Source organism: Colobus angolensis, unplaced genomic scaffold, assembly GCF_000951035.1.
Source record: "Colobus angolensis palliatus isolate OR3802 unplaced genomic scaffold, Cang.pa_1.0 Scaffold137, whole genome shotgun sequence".
In the NCBI taxonomy this organism is placed as follows: Eukaryota; Metazoa; Chordata; class Mammalia; order Primates; family Cercopithecidae; genus Colobus; species Colobus angolensis.
This window is the reverse complement of record NW_012114455.1, coordinates 10,021,816-10,036,257: the sequence shown is the minus strand read 5'-3', so window position 1 is coordinate 10,036,257 and position 14,442 is coordinate 10,021,816. Positions and strand designations below refer to the sequence as shown.

Genomic DNA, 14,442 nt, shown 5'->3' with positions numbered 1-14,442 from the left:
TTTGAGTACCAGATCAGGAAAGTTTGCTTCAAGCAGCAGGCAGAGGTTAGAGCATGGTCAGCCTGCGTTTTCTGTAAAGAGCCTTACAGTAAACATTCTTGCTTTGTAGGCCATATGGGTTCTGTTGCAGGTATTCAATGTTGCCATAATAGCATAAAAGCAGCCATGGGCGATGTGTAAATGCAGGAACATGGCTATATTCCAATAAAACTATATTTACCAAAAAGGCAACAGGCTGACTTTGGCCAGCAGGGCCTAGTTTGCCAATCCCCCACAGGGATGCCCTGTGAGAAAAGACGCAAAATAGACGTGGAGGAGGCCCTAGTTTTATAGCAATCTGTCCCAAGGCCCAGAGAAGGTCACAGAGGCCCCTGTGCCCCCTCCAGCTTGTCCCCTAGCACTCAGCACCTCAACACCCCGCTCTTCCTCGGCTCAGAACAAGGCGTGTGCAGCTGCACACCCCCTGCTTGAGCGTTTCCTCCTCACCCCCACTCCGTCTCACTGGACTGACTCCTACTCATCCTGCAGTTCCCAGCCTAGATGCTTAACTCTCCCACCCTTCAGAAAACCTTCCCGGCTCCAAGCCCAGGGCGCTGCGCGGCATCGCCCAGTCGTCTCCTTTGTCACACTCGGCTCAGGCACAGACTCCGTGCTCACGCGCTAGGAGGATACTGCAGGGGCTCACGCTGCTTGCTCGGGGTCATCAGAGAAGGAAGTTTCAAGCTGGAGGTCAGACACAGGGGGAGCTTGCAGAATGTGAGGAGAAAGGAGCGGGAGTTTGGGGTCCCGGGGCCAGGCAGAGGCATGCAGGTCCGCTGTGAGCACCTCCTCCTCACCTCCCCTCTGCCCCAGCGAGCAGCCCAGTCCCACTCCCTGTAGGCGCTCTGCCAGAGGCCGCATCACTAGCAGGTTGTTAACCTTGGTAATGAAAAGCAACAACTTTATGGGCACCAGAAATTGGCTAAGCTCATCAATTTTATTCATAATAGAAAATTAATGCTTGAAGGCAGGGCACAGTGGTTCATGCCTGTAATGTCAGCACTTTGGCAGGCAAATGGCTTGGGGTCAGGAGTTCAAGACCAGCCTGACCAACATAGTGAGGTTCCATCTCTGCAAAATAAACATACAAAATATCAGCCAGACGTGGTGGTGCGCACCTGTAGTCCCAGCTACTCAGGAGGCTGAGGCATGAGAATTGCTTGAGCCTGGGAGGTGGAGGTTGCAGTGAGCCGAGATTGTGCCATTGCACTCCAGCCTGGGCAAAAAGAGCAAAACTCCATCTCAAAAAAAAAGAAAAAAGGAAATCAATGCTTGGAAAGAGAAAGCCAGCAGCAGTAAGGACCTCTGGTTTCACATCGTTCTGTGAGGAAAATGCACTCGGGGAGAAGAAAAGACGCACACACAATACCATTAAGGGTGAACAAGCTTTATCTCACGTAAATGGTAATGCAGATAGAATACGCAAATGATATAATACGCAAATTACAATGGGAAGGGGAGAAGGGAACAGATATGTATATATATATTTACACTCAGCAGACTATGGAGGATTCACCCCCAGACTGGGAAGCAGCCGCCTGGGCTCCGGAGTCGGACACTCGTTCGTGCACAGGTGAGGAGAGGTCGCAGGAAGCTTCCGTGGGTCTGGGACCCGAGTTCTGCTGTTACTTGTTACAAGTTGTTTGTCATGAAGCCCAGTCATGAGGGCACTTCGTGACGGGGCTTAAGGAACACAGAAAGGTCAACTTGTTTTTGCGATTGTCTGCTGTTTTTCAATAACTAACGGATAGGAATAAATTGAACTAGAGATTTATCCGAAACGGTGCTGGAAGAACCCCTGAAGGGGTTCACACAACCTGTTCCAGGACTTGGTGACCACTGTTGGTGCCCACATTCAACTGAGTCCAAATTTAATATTTAACTTCTCCTCCACACAGATATGAGCTGTGAGGAGCAGAGTTTCCTGACATTGAGGGTTATTTTCCCCTTTATTACCCTGCAGCAGAAGTACTGTCTTCTTTTTATGGGGGTGTTCTTTGTTTTCCAGTTCCAGGAATTCCATCTGCATTAGGCGGAGGTGGGGAGGACAGTCTACCTCCATCCTTCCCCTCCCCACAGGTCACTAGACTGAAGAGGGTATGGGTGCAGCCCAAGGCAGGCAGCTTTTCCTCCTCTGGCCCTAACCCACCAGACAGCATCTGGTTCTCAAAGCAGAGCTTTGGGGAGTGGGGTGGGGGAGAAAACAGAAATGGAGAACAGAAGAAAAGAAGGAGAGAAGGAGGGAGGGAGAGGGGAGAAACTGCAGCACTATCTGGCATTGACCGAGAGCCAAGCATGAGCTAAGCACATTATGGGCTTTACCTCTTCAATCTCGTTTAACTTTCACAAGAATCCTCTGAAATTGGAATGATTTTCTGTGCTCTCGAGATGAGGAAACTGTGTCTCAGGGAAAGTAAGTAAGCTCTCGGCGCCTGTTACTCAAACCTGGCCTTGAGACCCATGCCCCTGCTGCCCAGGGCAGCCCCCTCCATGGTGCCCACCGTGGCCACCGCCTCTGCAGCCCCTTGCTCACTCCTGTCCTGCAGCCCCGTGCTAAGGCTGCATTCTGGCATCCAGGCTCCATCTGGAGCTGCCGTGATTCCAGGGCGGCTCATGACTGTGTAACCAAGGGGAAGGCAGGCGTCGCCAAACAGGACCAAGGGCAGCCTGCAGGGTGCGAAACCTCCAACAGATGCACCGCGCTCCTCGGAGGAGTGGGGAAGCCATGGGGCCTCCCGTGGAGAAGCACACCCCATCTGCACTGTAGGAGGAAGCATTTTGGTTAAGAGACGGTGCCTTATGCTCTTCACACTAATTCACCCAGACTCAGGAGTCAACAGCTGCTTGACTCTCCTGAAAACGGCTGGTGCCAGCCTTCTCCAGGAGCACACGAAGTGGCCAGCCGTGGCTGCCTCTGCCGAGAGGAAAATACGCTTGAAACTGAATTGCTTCCAGAAAGGAACTGTAACAAATTGTAACAAATATTTTAGTTTGACCTCCTGCTTGCTGTGTAGAAGGAACACGTGGTGAATTTTGGCTAGACATGGGGCCACTGGGGCAATGCGGGTTGGGTTAAGAGTGAGTGTGAGCTTCAGCGGAGGACAGACCAGGCTCAGGTCCCTACCCTGACCCTCACTGTGCTGACTTCAGATAAGTTATTCAACCTCGGTGAGGCTCCGCGCCCACCAGGTGTAGTGATAGCCCTGACACAGTCACTGTCAGGACGGAAGAGGTGACGCATGGGTGGAACTAATCACTTGGTAAACCCCTATATGTGTGGGCAGTTACGGTGCAGAGAGAATGCAGGCCTGATACTGGGAGGGCAGGTCAGGGGTTGTTTGTTGCTGGGACAAGTCTCAACATGTGTTTTTCCCTACAACCACCCTACTTTGCCTACCACTGAGACATAATTGAAATATGGCTTCTCCCAAAGTTCAGGAAATCAGGGTCTAGAGAAGTTCTACTGTCAGGCATAGTATCATATACCTACACAGTGTCATACCGCAACTTCTGTTTCCCTCCACCCCACCCATCCCTCCTGCCCCAGCAGACCCAGCATGCCGTGCCTGGAAACAGGAGAGCTTCACAGGGCACTTACGGAATCCACCAAGCATCTCCTCCCGAGGGCCACTAGGATCAGCCTGCAGACATGGGAAAGCACCGACTACCTTGTTTGCTGTGACGTTTCAGGGCATCATTCCTGTTCTCCTAGAGCATTTCTCTTTGGTAAGTGAATTGACATAGTGCTTGAATCCAGAAGGAGGGATCCTGGACTCCCCCATAAGCTCCCAGGAGCTTAAGAAATCAGCTGACAATTTCCTGTTGTCAAATTGTTCTAGCAGCAGGAATGCATCCAGCATAGACTCTCTCCCGTGTGAACTGGCCTGAAAGCTTTTACACCACCCTTTTGCAAGGAAGATGAGAAGCTTTACCGTGAAACAGTGCGCACAGCCCATGCGTGACGCAGATCCAGGTGTGTGCTCACTGTGATAGGAAAGGGCGTCGGGAGGCCGAGCACCTTCGGCAAGAGTCTATGAGAAAAGATCATCCAGAGGGCGTCGCTTCCGTTCCCAACTCATCCCAGGCAGAGGTGATTCCCACCGTGCATTCAGGGCCACAAATGAACGGTCTTGCAAATATGCAGCACAGAAGAGCATCTTCATCCAGATCTCTTGAGTTAACTCTCATAGGAAACATTAAGGGCATGACCGTCCCATCCCAGGACTTTATTACGGTGTGTTTTAAATGCCATCCACCCTCCAGGTGGCTCCTCTGCTCACAGAATAAGTTCTCTGTGGTCTTAAATCCATTAGCAAAATAAGGATGCAAATCCTCAGTGACTTGAGCCTGCTGTTCGTATTTCTGAATAATCTGGGAATTTTGAAAGCTTGGAGGTGACCGACCCTTATTTTAAAATGTACCCAGGATTTATTTTAATTGGATACAACAAGGCCAACAGATCAGGAGATGATTGTCTCTGAAAAGAGAGTTTGTTACAGCTCCCAAGAGAAGGGGCAGTCCACACCACCCCACTCAAGGCCACGTGGAGAAGACCAGGCTCAGCCAGGGATGGGGCGAGAGGAGACCTTGGGCAAAACTCTTGGGAGTGGTGAAAAGGAATGGGGAGGCAGGGTGAGCAGCTGGGCAGGCTTAGGCCTGGGTAGCTTAGGATTCCAGCAGGCTCTGGCTACACAGGCAGTCTCTAGCTGCCCAGCACCTGGCCCTGGGGTGATTTGAACAGGGAGATAGTGTCCCAGACTGCAGGATCCTGATCAAAGGAGCTCCAGCCTGGTGGGTTTGCATATCAAAGGCCTGCTGGCAGGCAAGTTGTTTGTGATCTCCAGGAATTAGCAAACCCTGGGAGAGGCAGTCTCTCTCTGGGTCCTCAAAGGCATCATAAAATATGGAAAATAAAAACATAATTAACACAACTTTTCCAGTGGTCATATTGCATTTGAATTATAAAATGTTTTGTGAGTAGTATCATTAGTCTTATTGCTATACGTGGTCTTCCTGTCTATACCCTTCTTTTGAGTCATTATCAACATAATGTTAAATTCAGTCCAGAGGAAGCATTAAAGAATCCTCCACAGAACCTCACAAGGGGGCCCTGCACATTCTCCTCAAACATTCACCAGGGTGCGGCTCTGTGGCGCCAGCAGCACGGCCCCAGCAAGCTGGTGTGTATGGAAAGCTGCGTTTCTATCGTTTCTATCGTACCTGATGCTACAGAAACAGTTTCAACAAGCACAGCTCATCCAGTGCCCTGGATAAAAGAAGGGAGAAAGAGCAAGATGTGAGTGCCAGTGTGGATGCCATAAGCCATGAGGAGAGAGCTGGCCTCCCTGCGGGCCCCTCTGTTCCTTACTTCGAGGGTGGGGAGAGGCTCCTCAGGGTGCTCCGGGAACCTGGCTGTTCAGGAGGACGTCCTTAGCAAATTCCAAAGCAGGGCTTCTAGTCCTAGAAAAGGACAGCATTTTACCTCACCGACGGGACTCACAGACGCATTTATCAAATTGTTATAATTTCACAAAGTAACACTCAATTTTATACATTTTTTTTGTTTGTTTCTTAATGCTGTCTATAACCTACCAAACTGATTTCACAAGCAGTCATGGGTTTTAACCTGCAGTGTGAAAACGCTCCTCTAAAGAAACGCAAAGCCTTCCAGGAGACTCAGTGAGACACCAATATCGTACAGGTCATTTATTTTTAACTAAATATATTTCCTATTTTTATAAAAATGACATATCTTCCACGTAAAAATTTAAACAATGTGAAATCCCCCCAAAAAGGAGAAAAAATAAAACCTCTCTCAGACCTGAAGACACTTACCACTTACTTGTTAGTGACTTTGCTTTCAGAATACTCCCTTTCACATATAGACATGGATATACATACTATATATATCCTACTATACAATGGGCATTGTAGGATACTGTCCAGGGTATAGGATACTATACACGCCATTCTATGATCTTGTTTCATGATTAATGGCATTCAAGTCTTTTCATTTTTGTCACCATCTTTAAAGGTTAGTGTTTTATTGTAAGGATCTCCAATAATTTGCTCTACCAATTCACTATTGATAGGCAGTTTGGATGCTCCCATAGTTTTACAATTATATATGATAATTTCATGAACATCCTTGTGTATGTATCTCCTTACACCACTGTAATTTTCTACTTATGGTAAACCTGGAATTGGACTCACTGACTCAGAGAGCAAACACAGTTATATTTAATACATAGTGCCAAACTGCCCCCAAAATGCTATGACAACAATAGCACTTAGGATTGTCCAAATCCTCACAACATCTCTAACACTGGCTTTGTCCATTTAAAATTTTTTTCAATACAATAAGAGAAAATATCTTATTATTGTTGGTATTTACATTTTTTTAATTTTTAGTGAGGATGAGTATCTTTGCATAGGCTAATTGTACATTTGTATTTCTTTTGTATGTTCATGTGTGCAAATTACCTGTTCAAACCCTTCACCCATTTTTCTCTTTTGGGTTGTTCTTGTTCTTTTCTGATTGATTTGGAAGCAGCAATGATGTTTAGTGTTTGAGTATGAGCTCAAAGTCAGACTGTCCAGGTTCAACCTCCTATCACCTTTTTAAATCTGCATAAGCCCAGGCAAGAGTTGAGCTCTCCATGTCTCTGTTTGTTCATTTGTAATCTTGGATAGTAGTTATGGTAATGATACCTCCTTCTTAGAGTTGTGAGCATTATATGCGTTAGCGAGTCCAACATCCACAAGCCAGTGCCTGGCACATAGTAAGTATTCAATAATACTATGTTAAGGATAGGGTGAAAGTCAAGGTATTTTGACAGTTGTGTGGCATGAGCATCAACCCATTAGGATGGAAATCAGCTGCATCACTGGAGCAGCATCCTGAAGTCACTGTCTGAGTCTGTATTGTGCCGCTGCAGTGGAATACCACAGTCTAGGTCACTGATGAAGAACAGAAGAGATTCATTTCTTACAATTCTGGGGGATGGGAAGTCCGAAGTCGAGAGGACCTCGTCTGGCAAGCACCCTCTTGCTGTGTCATCCCATGGTGGAAGGTGGAAGGACAAGACTGCAAGACAGCAAGAGACAGAGAAGGGGGAATGAATTCAGGAGCCCACTGCTATGATAACTAACCCACTCCCAAGATAAGTAACTGACCCTCACAATAACTAACCCACTCCCAAGGTGAGTAACTCACTCCCAACATGAGTAACTCACTCCCACGATAACCAACCCACTTCCAACATGAGTAACTCACTCCCACGATAACCAACCCACTCCCAACATGAGTAACTCACTCCCACGATAACCAACCCACTCCCAACATGAGTAACTCACTCCCACAATAACCCACTCCCAACATGAGTAACTCACTCCCACAATAACTAACCCACTCCCAACATGAGTAACTCACTCCCACAATAACTAACCCACTCCCAACATGAGTAACTCACTCCCACAATAACTAACCCACTTCCAACATGAGTAACTCACTCCCACAATAACTAACCCACTTCCAACATGAGTAACTCACTCCCAGGATAACTAACCCACTCCAGAGGTGAGTCACTCACTCCCAGGATAACTAACTCAGTCCTGAGACAAGTAAGTCACTCCCACGATAACTAACCCACTCCTAAGATAGTAACTCACTCCCACAATAACTAACCCACTCCTGAGACAGACTCACTCTCATGATAACTCACTCACTCCCAGGATAACTGACCCACTCCTGAGATCGTAACTGACTCCCGGATAAATAACCCACTCCCAAGATGATGGCATTAATCCATTCATGAGGACTGAGTCCTCAGGACCTAATCGCCTCTTAAAGATCCCATCCCTGGCCGGGCGCGGTGGCTCACGCCTGTAATCCCAGCACTTTGGGAGGCCGAGGCGGGCGGATCACCAGGTCAGGAGATCGAGACCATCCTGGCTAACATGGTGAAATCCCGTCTCTACTAAAAATACAAAAAAACTAGCCGGACGAGGTGGCGGCGCCTGTAGTCCCAGCTACTCGGGAGGCTGAGGCAGGAGAATGGTGTGAACCTGGGAGGCGGAGCTTGCAGTGAGCTGAGATCCGGCCACTGCACTCCAGCCCAGACGACAGAGTGAGACTCCGTCTCAAAAAACAAACAAACAAACAAACAAAAAAGATCCCATCCCTCAGAAGTGTGCATTGGAGATGAAGGTGCCGACACATGAACCTTGGAGGACACATTCAAACCACAGCAGACGTTCATCTACACATTCCTGAAAGTGGGAAAAGGTAGAGCTGGTCCGAGGGAAGTCGGTGGCAGGGTCCACAGCCTTGGGAGACTCAGACAGGCAGCTGTCTGCCAGCTGGTGGTGGGGGGCTGTCGCGTTCTAACTCGAAGACCAGCTGTGCAGCCCTCGCCAGCCTGGCGTGACCACCAGTAGGCCACGTATGAGGGAGAAGGCTCCCAGGTTCTCAGTGGTCTTTCACCTTTGTTTGTGGTTTTCTAAAGCTTTACGACTTTATGTGATCAGAATGATCTATCTACCTTTGTGCTTTTGGAAGGCCTTAGCCACCAAAGATTATACAAATATTCATTCATGTTTTTGTTCAGTACTTTTCTGGACTCCTTTAAATATGCAAAATCTTTGAGAGTTAATTTCCATTTTCTATGGCTGTTCAGCTCTTTGAGCAGATACATTCTCATTGCCAGAAGTCCTATTCTGTAGGTTACAATTTAATTTATATAAATATATATAAAGTTTATATATACCGATGTATAAATATAACATTTCTATCTGTAATAAAGAATAAGAGGTCTTCAGTTGCTCCAGAGTTCTGTGGCGCATGCCCAGCTCCCTGAGGCCCACAGATGAGCCTGGGTCCCGTGGGACACGCTCAGAGCTCCCTGAGTCCCTCCTGAGCACAGCTCCCCATTACGTACATGGTGCTTATTGGATGAATGGCTGTGTCTCCCACACACTTCAGCAGGTTCCGCAAGGACAAGGACAGAGAATGTCTCGGCTCACCATTCCAGCCCCACAGAGAAGCCCAGAGCTGAGAGTAGAGTGCACACCACAGAGAGAGAGCGGGAGGGAAGACAGGGAGAGAGAGATGAGAATGAGCGGGGGGTGGGGAGACAGAGAGCAAGAGAGAGCAGGGCGGAAAGCAGCATCCGTCTTTGTGCCTTTGTTCCTCCCCGCTCCCAGCCTAACACTCCCCTGGGCCCACCCAGAAATAGGTGCCCAGAACAGACGGTTCAATTACATTGAATGTAGTTGAACTGCAGGTGGCTGTTCGGCTCCCAGACCCCAGCGTGCAGACGTGCCTGTGACTAACTGCCTGTGCATCTCCAATCTAGTTATTTGTGTATGTCTCTTTCTCTCATGAGACTGGAAAGTCCTCTAAAACAAGGACCTTCTGTCATTCATTCTTATATCCTTGTCCTCCTTACACTGAGTTTGAGCTCAGAAAACGTTTGGCAAATGAGAGACAGAACCGTGCAGCACCCTAGCCTGAGCCTGCAGCAGCCCAGCTTCCGAGGCTCCTCCCACCAGGTCTCAGCCTCAGCAGCAGCAGCCCAGCTTCCGAGGCTCCTCCCACCAGGTCTCAGCCTCAGCAGCTCGCTCCTCCCAACCATCATCACCACACCTCCATCCCACATCAGCAACAGTCATCGGATGTGCAAATTACCATCAATGGAGTGACAAAGACTCAATTAAAGAAGGAGATCTGAAGTCAAAGCTGTCACTTCAGAGAAATCAGCCTTGACAGGTAATAACAGCAGCTCTGCAGGGCAAGTACTCAGAGGTAAGGGCTGGAGGGACCCACCCCTGGCCCACTGTGTGTGGGAGAAGGGTGGGATCTGTCAGGGACTGCTGTCACCTCCCTGCCGGGCAGGCCCTGAGGAGGGCCGGGAGCCACAGGGAAGCTCTCTGCATCATCCACCTCCTCCAGCCCTCCGAGAAAGCGGAGCCTGAGCAGAGACCCAGAGAACGCTTGGCTGAGCTGGCACCACTCAACAAGCAGCCTCTCCTGCGAGGGGCCATGAGAGGGCACTGACCCTGCACGACCGCTGCACATCCGCACAGGCCGGGCATTCAGGCCAGAGCGCAGGGCGGCCGCTGGCCGTGTCTCACGGCTGCCAAGCCCAGGGCAATGGTGGGAGCTGCTGGACTTCCCCACGCCTCCATGCCCCTGTTTATAAAACAGGGCCCTTTCCAAGAACAAGGCAGCTGTGGTCAGAGGAAAGAAGCTCACACTCTATGTTTCCACGTTCACCCAGCACCAGCTGACCAGGGGCTCACCAGGCCACCTTCTCTCCCTGCTTCTCCCACGCTGCCCCAGTGGGTCAGGCCCTGGCTTTCCTTCAAGCATCCTCCAAGCCAGCATGACACACGCCGAGCCTGGCGCTTCAAAACCTGTTCTCTCGCAGTTCTCACAGAGTATTTCGCCTCATCAGCCCACCCTTGAACAACCCTGGGTCCCAAACCCAGTACTGTCGTCCTACACCCCACAAACCGTTCTCGCAGTTCCCACCCGATTTCATTCCCCTTTTTGTGTGATCCCACAGCAAATTCCACCTCCACACTTCTTATGCTATACTATTTTTAGTTTTACATTTCATATTATTGTTAATATGAAAATGTTATATTATTAACAGTATATTGATTATATTTCTATAATATAATTATATTAGTAATTATTATATTATTAATATTAATACCTCAAGTTTACATGCTCTTAAAGGGCATCCTTCATATAATTCAGCTCAATAATATGTACATATTACAGATTCAGGGAATGTATTTTGGATGGATGAATGAATACATACCTAAATGAATAAATCAACATAACTTACCAAATCCAGGCCTGTAAAAAGAGAATTACAATGAATGGGTTGATGTGAGGAATAGTTATTATATAATGAATAAAAGTATAAAAGTGTTTTGCAATCTGAAAATAATTATTCAAGGGTGTACTTTTTTTTTTTTTTTTATTTTGAGATAGAGTCTCACTCTGTCACCCAGGCTAGAGTGCAGTGGCGTGATCTCAGCTCACTACAACCTCCACCTCCCAGGTTCAAACGATTCTCCTGCCTCAGCTTCCTGAGAAGCTGGGACTACAGGCACGTGCCACCACATCCAGCTAATTTTTGCATTTTTAGTAGAGACAGGGTTTCACCATATTGGCCAGGCTGGTGTGATCCACTTGACTCAGACTCCTAAAGTGCTGGGTTTACAGGTGTGAGCCACTGCACCAGCCAAAGTGTGTACTATTATCGAAGTTATCTTTAAAAGTTCTTTCCCTATCTGTGTTTTCTGGCAGCAAAAATACTGTGACAGGACAGAGACAGAGGCCTTAGGCAAGGATGGTGTGATAGCACAGAGACAGAGGCCTTAGGCGAGGGTGCTGTGACAGCACACTTATGAAAGGTCTTAGGAGGAAAGATAGCCATTTGAAGCCAAGGTTTGAGTCACAGTGAAGCAGTGGTTTTGGTTTTTTGTTTAGTTTTATTTTGTTTTTCAAGCAGGTTATCTCGTAAGTGATTTTTCTATCCCTTAGGTCACACTGCACTCCTGGACATTACCACTCACTGAGGCCTTTTCATGTCGTGGAACACCTCTTCCCATTCCCCCCTCTTCCCATGTAGCCTGGTCTTGCTGTAAGTGAGTTTCCATGCCTTGCTGGTGAGCCCTGAAAGAAGGCTGTTAGGAATAGGGGAGATGCTGCAGCTGCATAAACAAGATGCCCCGAGTTCCCCCAAGACCTCCCTTCTCTCCTGGACTGCAGGTGGCAACTCTAGAATGGAGCCCTCCCAGCATCCTGGACCTGGGTAACCAAGCTCTTGTCCCACATCTCTCCATTAGAGCACTCACACCTAGTTGTGTGCATGCTCACACACACACACAGACACACACACACACAGCAGCAGCAGCAGCAGGAACAGTTTCTTCTATAAAACACACAGCAACTTCAAAAGATATGCTTCCCTGTTTATTAACCACCCTCTTTCCTTGCTCCCTATTTTGGGAGCCTCGGGGCCCAGGCTAAATATAATGGGATCATAGATATGTAAGGACCTTTTATAATCAAAAGCAACCTCTTCTGAATGGACAAACAGAAGCTTGTAACAGCCCAGGAGCACCCCAGGCCACCTCCACCTCCCAGCCCATTGCACTGCTGCCTCCTAGACCACAGGTACATTTCCGTCTCCTCCCAGTGCCAACAGGGTGGAAAGATGTTCCTGGGGACTCACAATTATGTTGAGTAACCTGTAGACACACACAAGTTAACTGGGGCCCCCTTCCCAACACCCTCGGCACAGTGCTGGCCAGAGCCGCCGTGCAGCTGGGGCCTCGTGACTTTGGATGCATCACTGCCAGGAAATCAGATTAATCTGCTTGGCTGCCACTGCAGCTACAGCAGCGCTCACAGGCCAGCCCCACCAATTTGCTGGAAGAGGTCACCGGCTCGCCCTCACCAGCTGCTCTGGTAGCCTCCTCCCCTGCTTTCCTTTCTGCATCCCTCCTAGCTCAAACCTAAAATTCCCTTCTGCCCAGACGCCTCTGCCTTTCTCCCTCTGGCATGGATGAGACTCGCGGTGCTGAAGTGGTCTGTGCAGAAGCTCGGCTGTCCCACAAAGAGTCCTGTTCATAGAAGCAGCCACTGGGGGCAAAGCCATGGGACCTTCCTAAAAACAGTTCTTGAGCAGACGCTCAGCAGACCTGGCGAGGGCTTGGGCTTCTCTGAACTGCTGTTTGAACTTCCTCATCTGCAGACAGGAGGAGGGAGAAGCTTCCAAACTATAGACCAAAAATGGCCTCTGTGGAGAGAGCCAAAGACAGGAGGTGGAGGTTGTTGGCATTCACATACAACCTACACATATCCCTCAGCAGAAGCCACGATCTTCGGTTTGGAGTCTCACACAGGGCCGGAGCTGCAGGGAGCATTTCTGCATCAGGATAGCTTAACACAACACAATTTGAAATGGCCTGGAATGAAATTAAATGGCAGTTTGGTTACACTTTAATCACCGCAGGCAGATCAAGATGCCGCTGTGATTACGACAGAAGAATCTATATTTATTGTCTTCTGGGGATTTGCATCGGAGATACAGTGATCTCTCTGCAAAGCACCCAATTTATTCATAAAGTCGTAGCAAGGCATTGCAACTGTGAGTCATTCAAGTGTGTCTTCCTCCTGCCTGGCAGAGCCGAGAGCCGGGAACGGAGCCCTGTCCACTCAGCAGGCTTCTCTGGGTCAGACCCTGGTCCGGTGGATCGGGAAGGGCCGGTGAATCCTTCCCTCCACAAACAGGGAGTGTGGTGAGTCTGGCAGAACCACTCTGCAGTCAGCTGGCCTGTGAGCGTACACGTTCTGAGTTGCACACTCTGCTATTAGACACAGAGAGGAACAAGAACAGCCACTGAGTGAGAACCCCACAAATGCTGACAGACAAAGGCCCTCACAGACCACGCCAGGACTCAGGCAAAGGGAAGCTTCAAAGGGCCTTTAATTCTCCTTGCCTGTGCCCACGTGTGCCTCGTGATTGAAAACGTCTGCACTGAACAGGCATTCACAAAACGCCTACACCACGCCAGGCTGCGGGCTGGAAGAGGGTGGGAGTGTGGCGAATGTGGTTACAAAGGTGGGTAAAATGCCATCCGGCAGCGGATCTCGTGCAGGCTGAGCCAGGCAGGCTCTGAGACTCTGGGGCTACAGCGTGGGCCCAGCAAGCAGACCTGTGCAGGGGCCTTAGGCCACAACTGGAGGAGGAGCCAGCCTTAGCTTCCAGGTGGCCTGACAGCTGGGCGTGGGGCAAGAGGAAGCTCATATGGGGAAACTCAGCCAGGCAAGCAGCCCAGACCCCACTGATCCTGCATCCACCCTCCCCAGGGCGTGAGGAGCAGACTCAGACCCACTCAGAAGAGCCGTTTGGGCCCATCCCAACTCCAGGATCTCAACGTTAGCCGTAGTGAGAGTATTTACACCACTGAAACCAGCATCTCTATACCAAGGCTTTTCTTCCCTGCCGGATTGTAAGCATTTATTAGCACACCACCAACCCTCCATGCAACCCTGCTCCCAAGTCCAAATGGTTAGAATAAAATAAACTCTGGTTTTCTCTTACCTATTCTTAAACTTATTTAGAGACATGCTGTCCTTAGGCCAGCAAAGGGCTCTGTCAACTAGAAGAGAATCTGGAAACACATCCCACAACACCCAAGGCATGAAAGGAAGGTGCCCTGTCCCCAGCCTGCAGCTCCCGCGTGTGGTGGGGAAACTACAGATAAAAGTGAGTGACCACAAAAGTGAACTCGTGTGTGTGTGTGTGTGTGTGTGTGTGTGTCTCTCTCTCTCACACACACACACAGACACACAGAACAAATTTACTGATCACGCAC

General features: G+C 49.1%; 1 long non-coding RNA gene across 1 annotated transcript in view; it reads right to left on the bottom strand.

Moving 5' to 3' along the window:
- Window positions 1–2,543: 2,543 nt before the first annotated feature.
- LOC105506528 overlaps window positions 2,544–14,442 on the bottom strand; it is a 28,668-nt gene continuing 16,769 nt past the window's right edge. The window contains exon 3 of the long non-coding RNA XR_001000940.1: window positions 2,544–2,953. This is a non-coding gene — a long non-coding RNA (uncharacterized LOC105506528). The remainder of the gene's footprint in view (window positions 2,954–14,442) is intronic.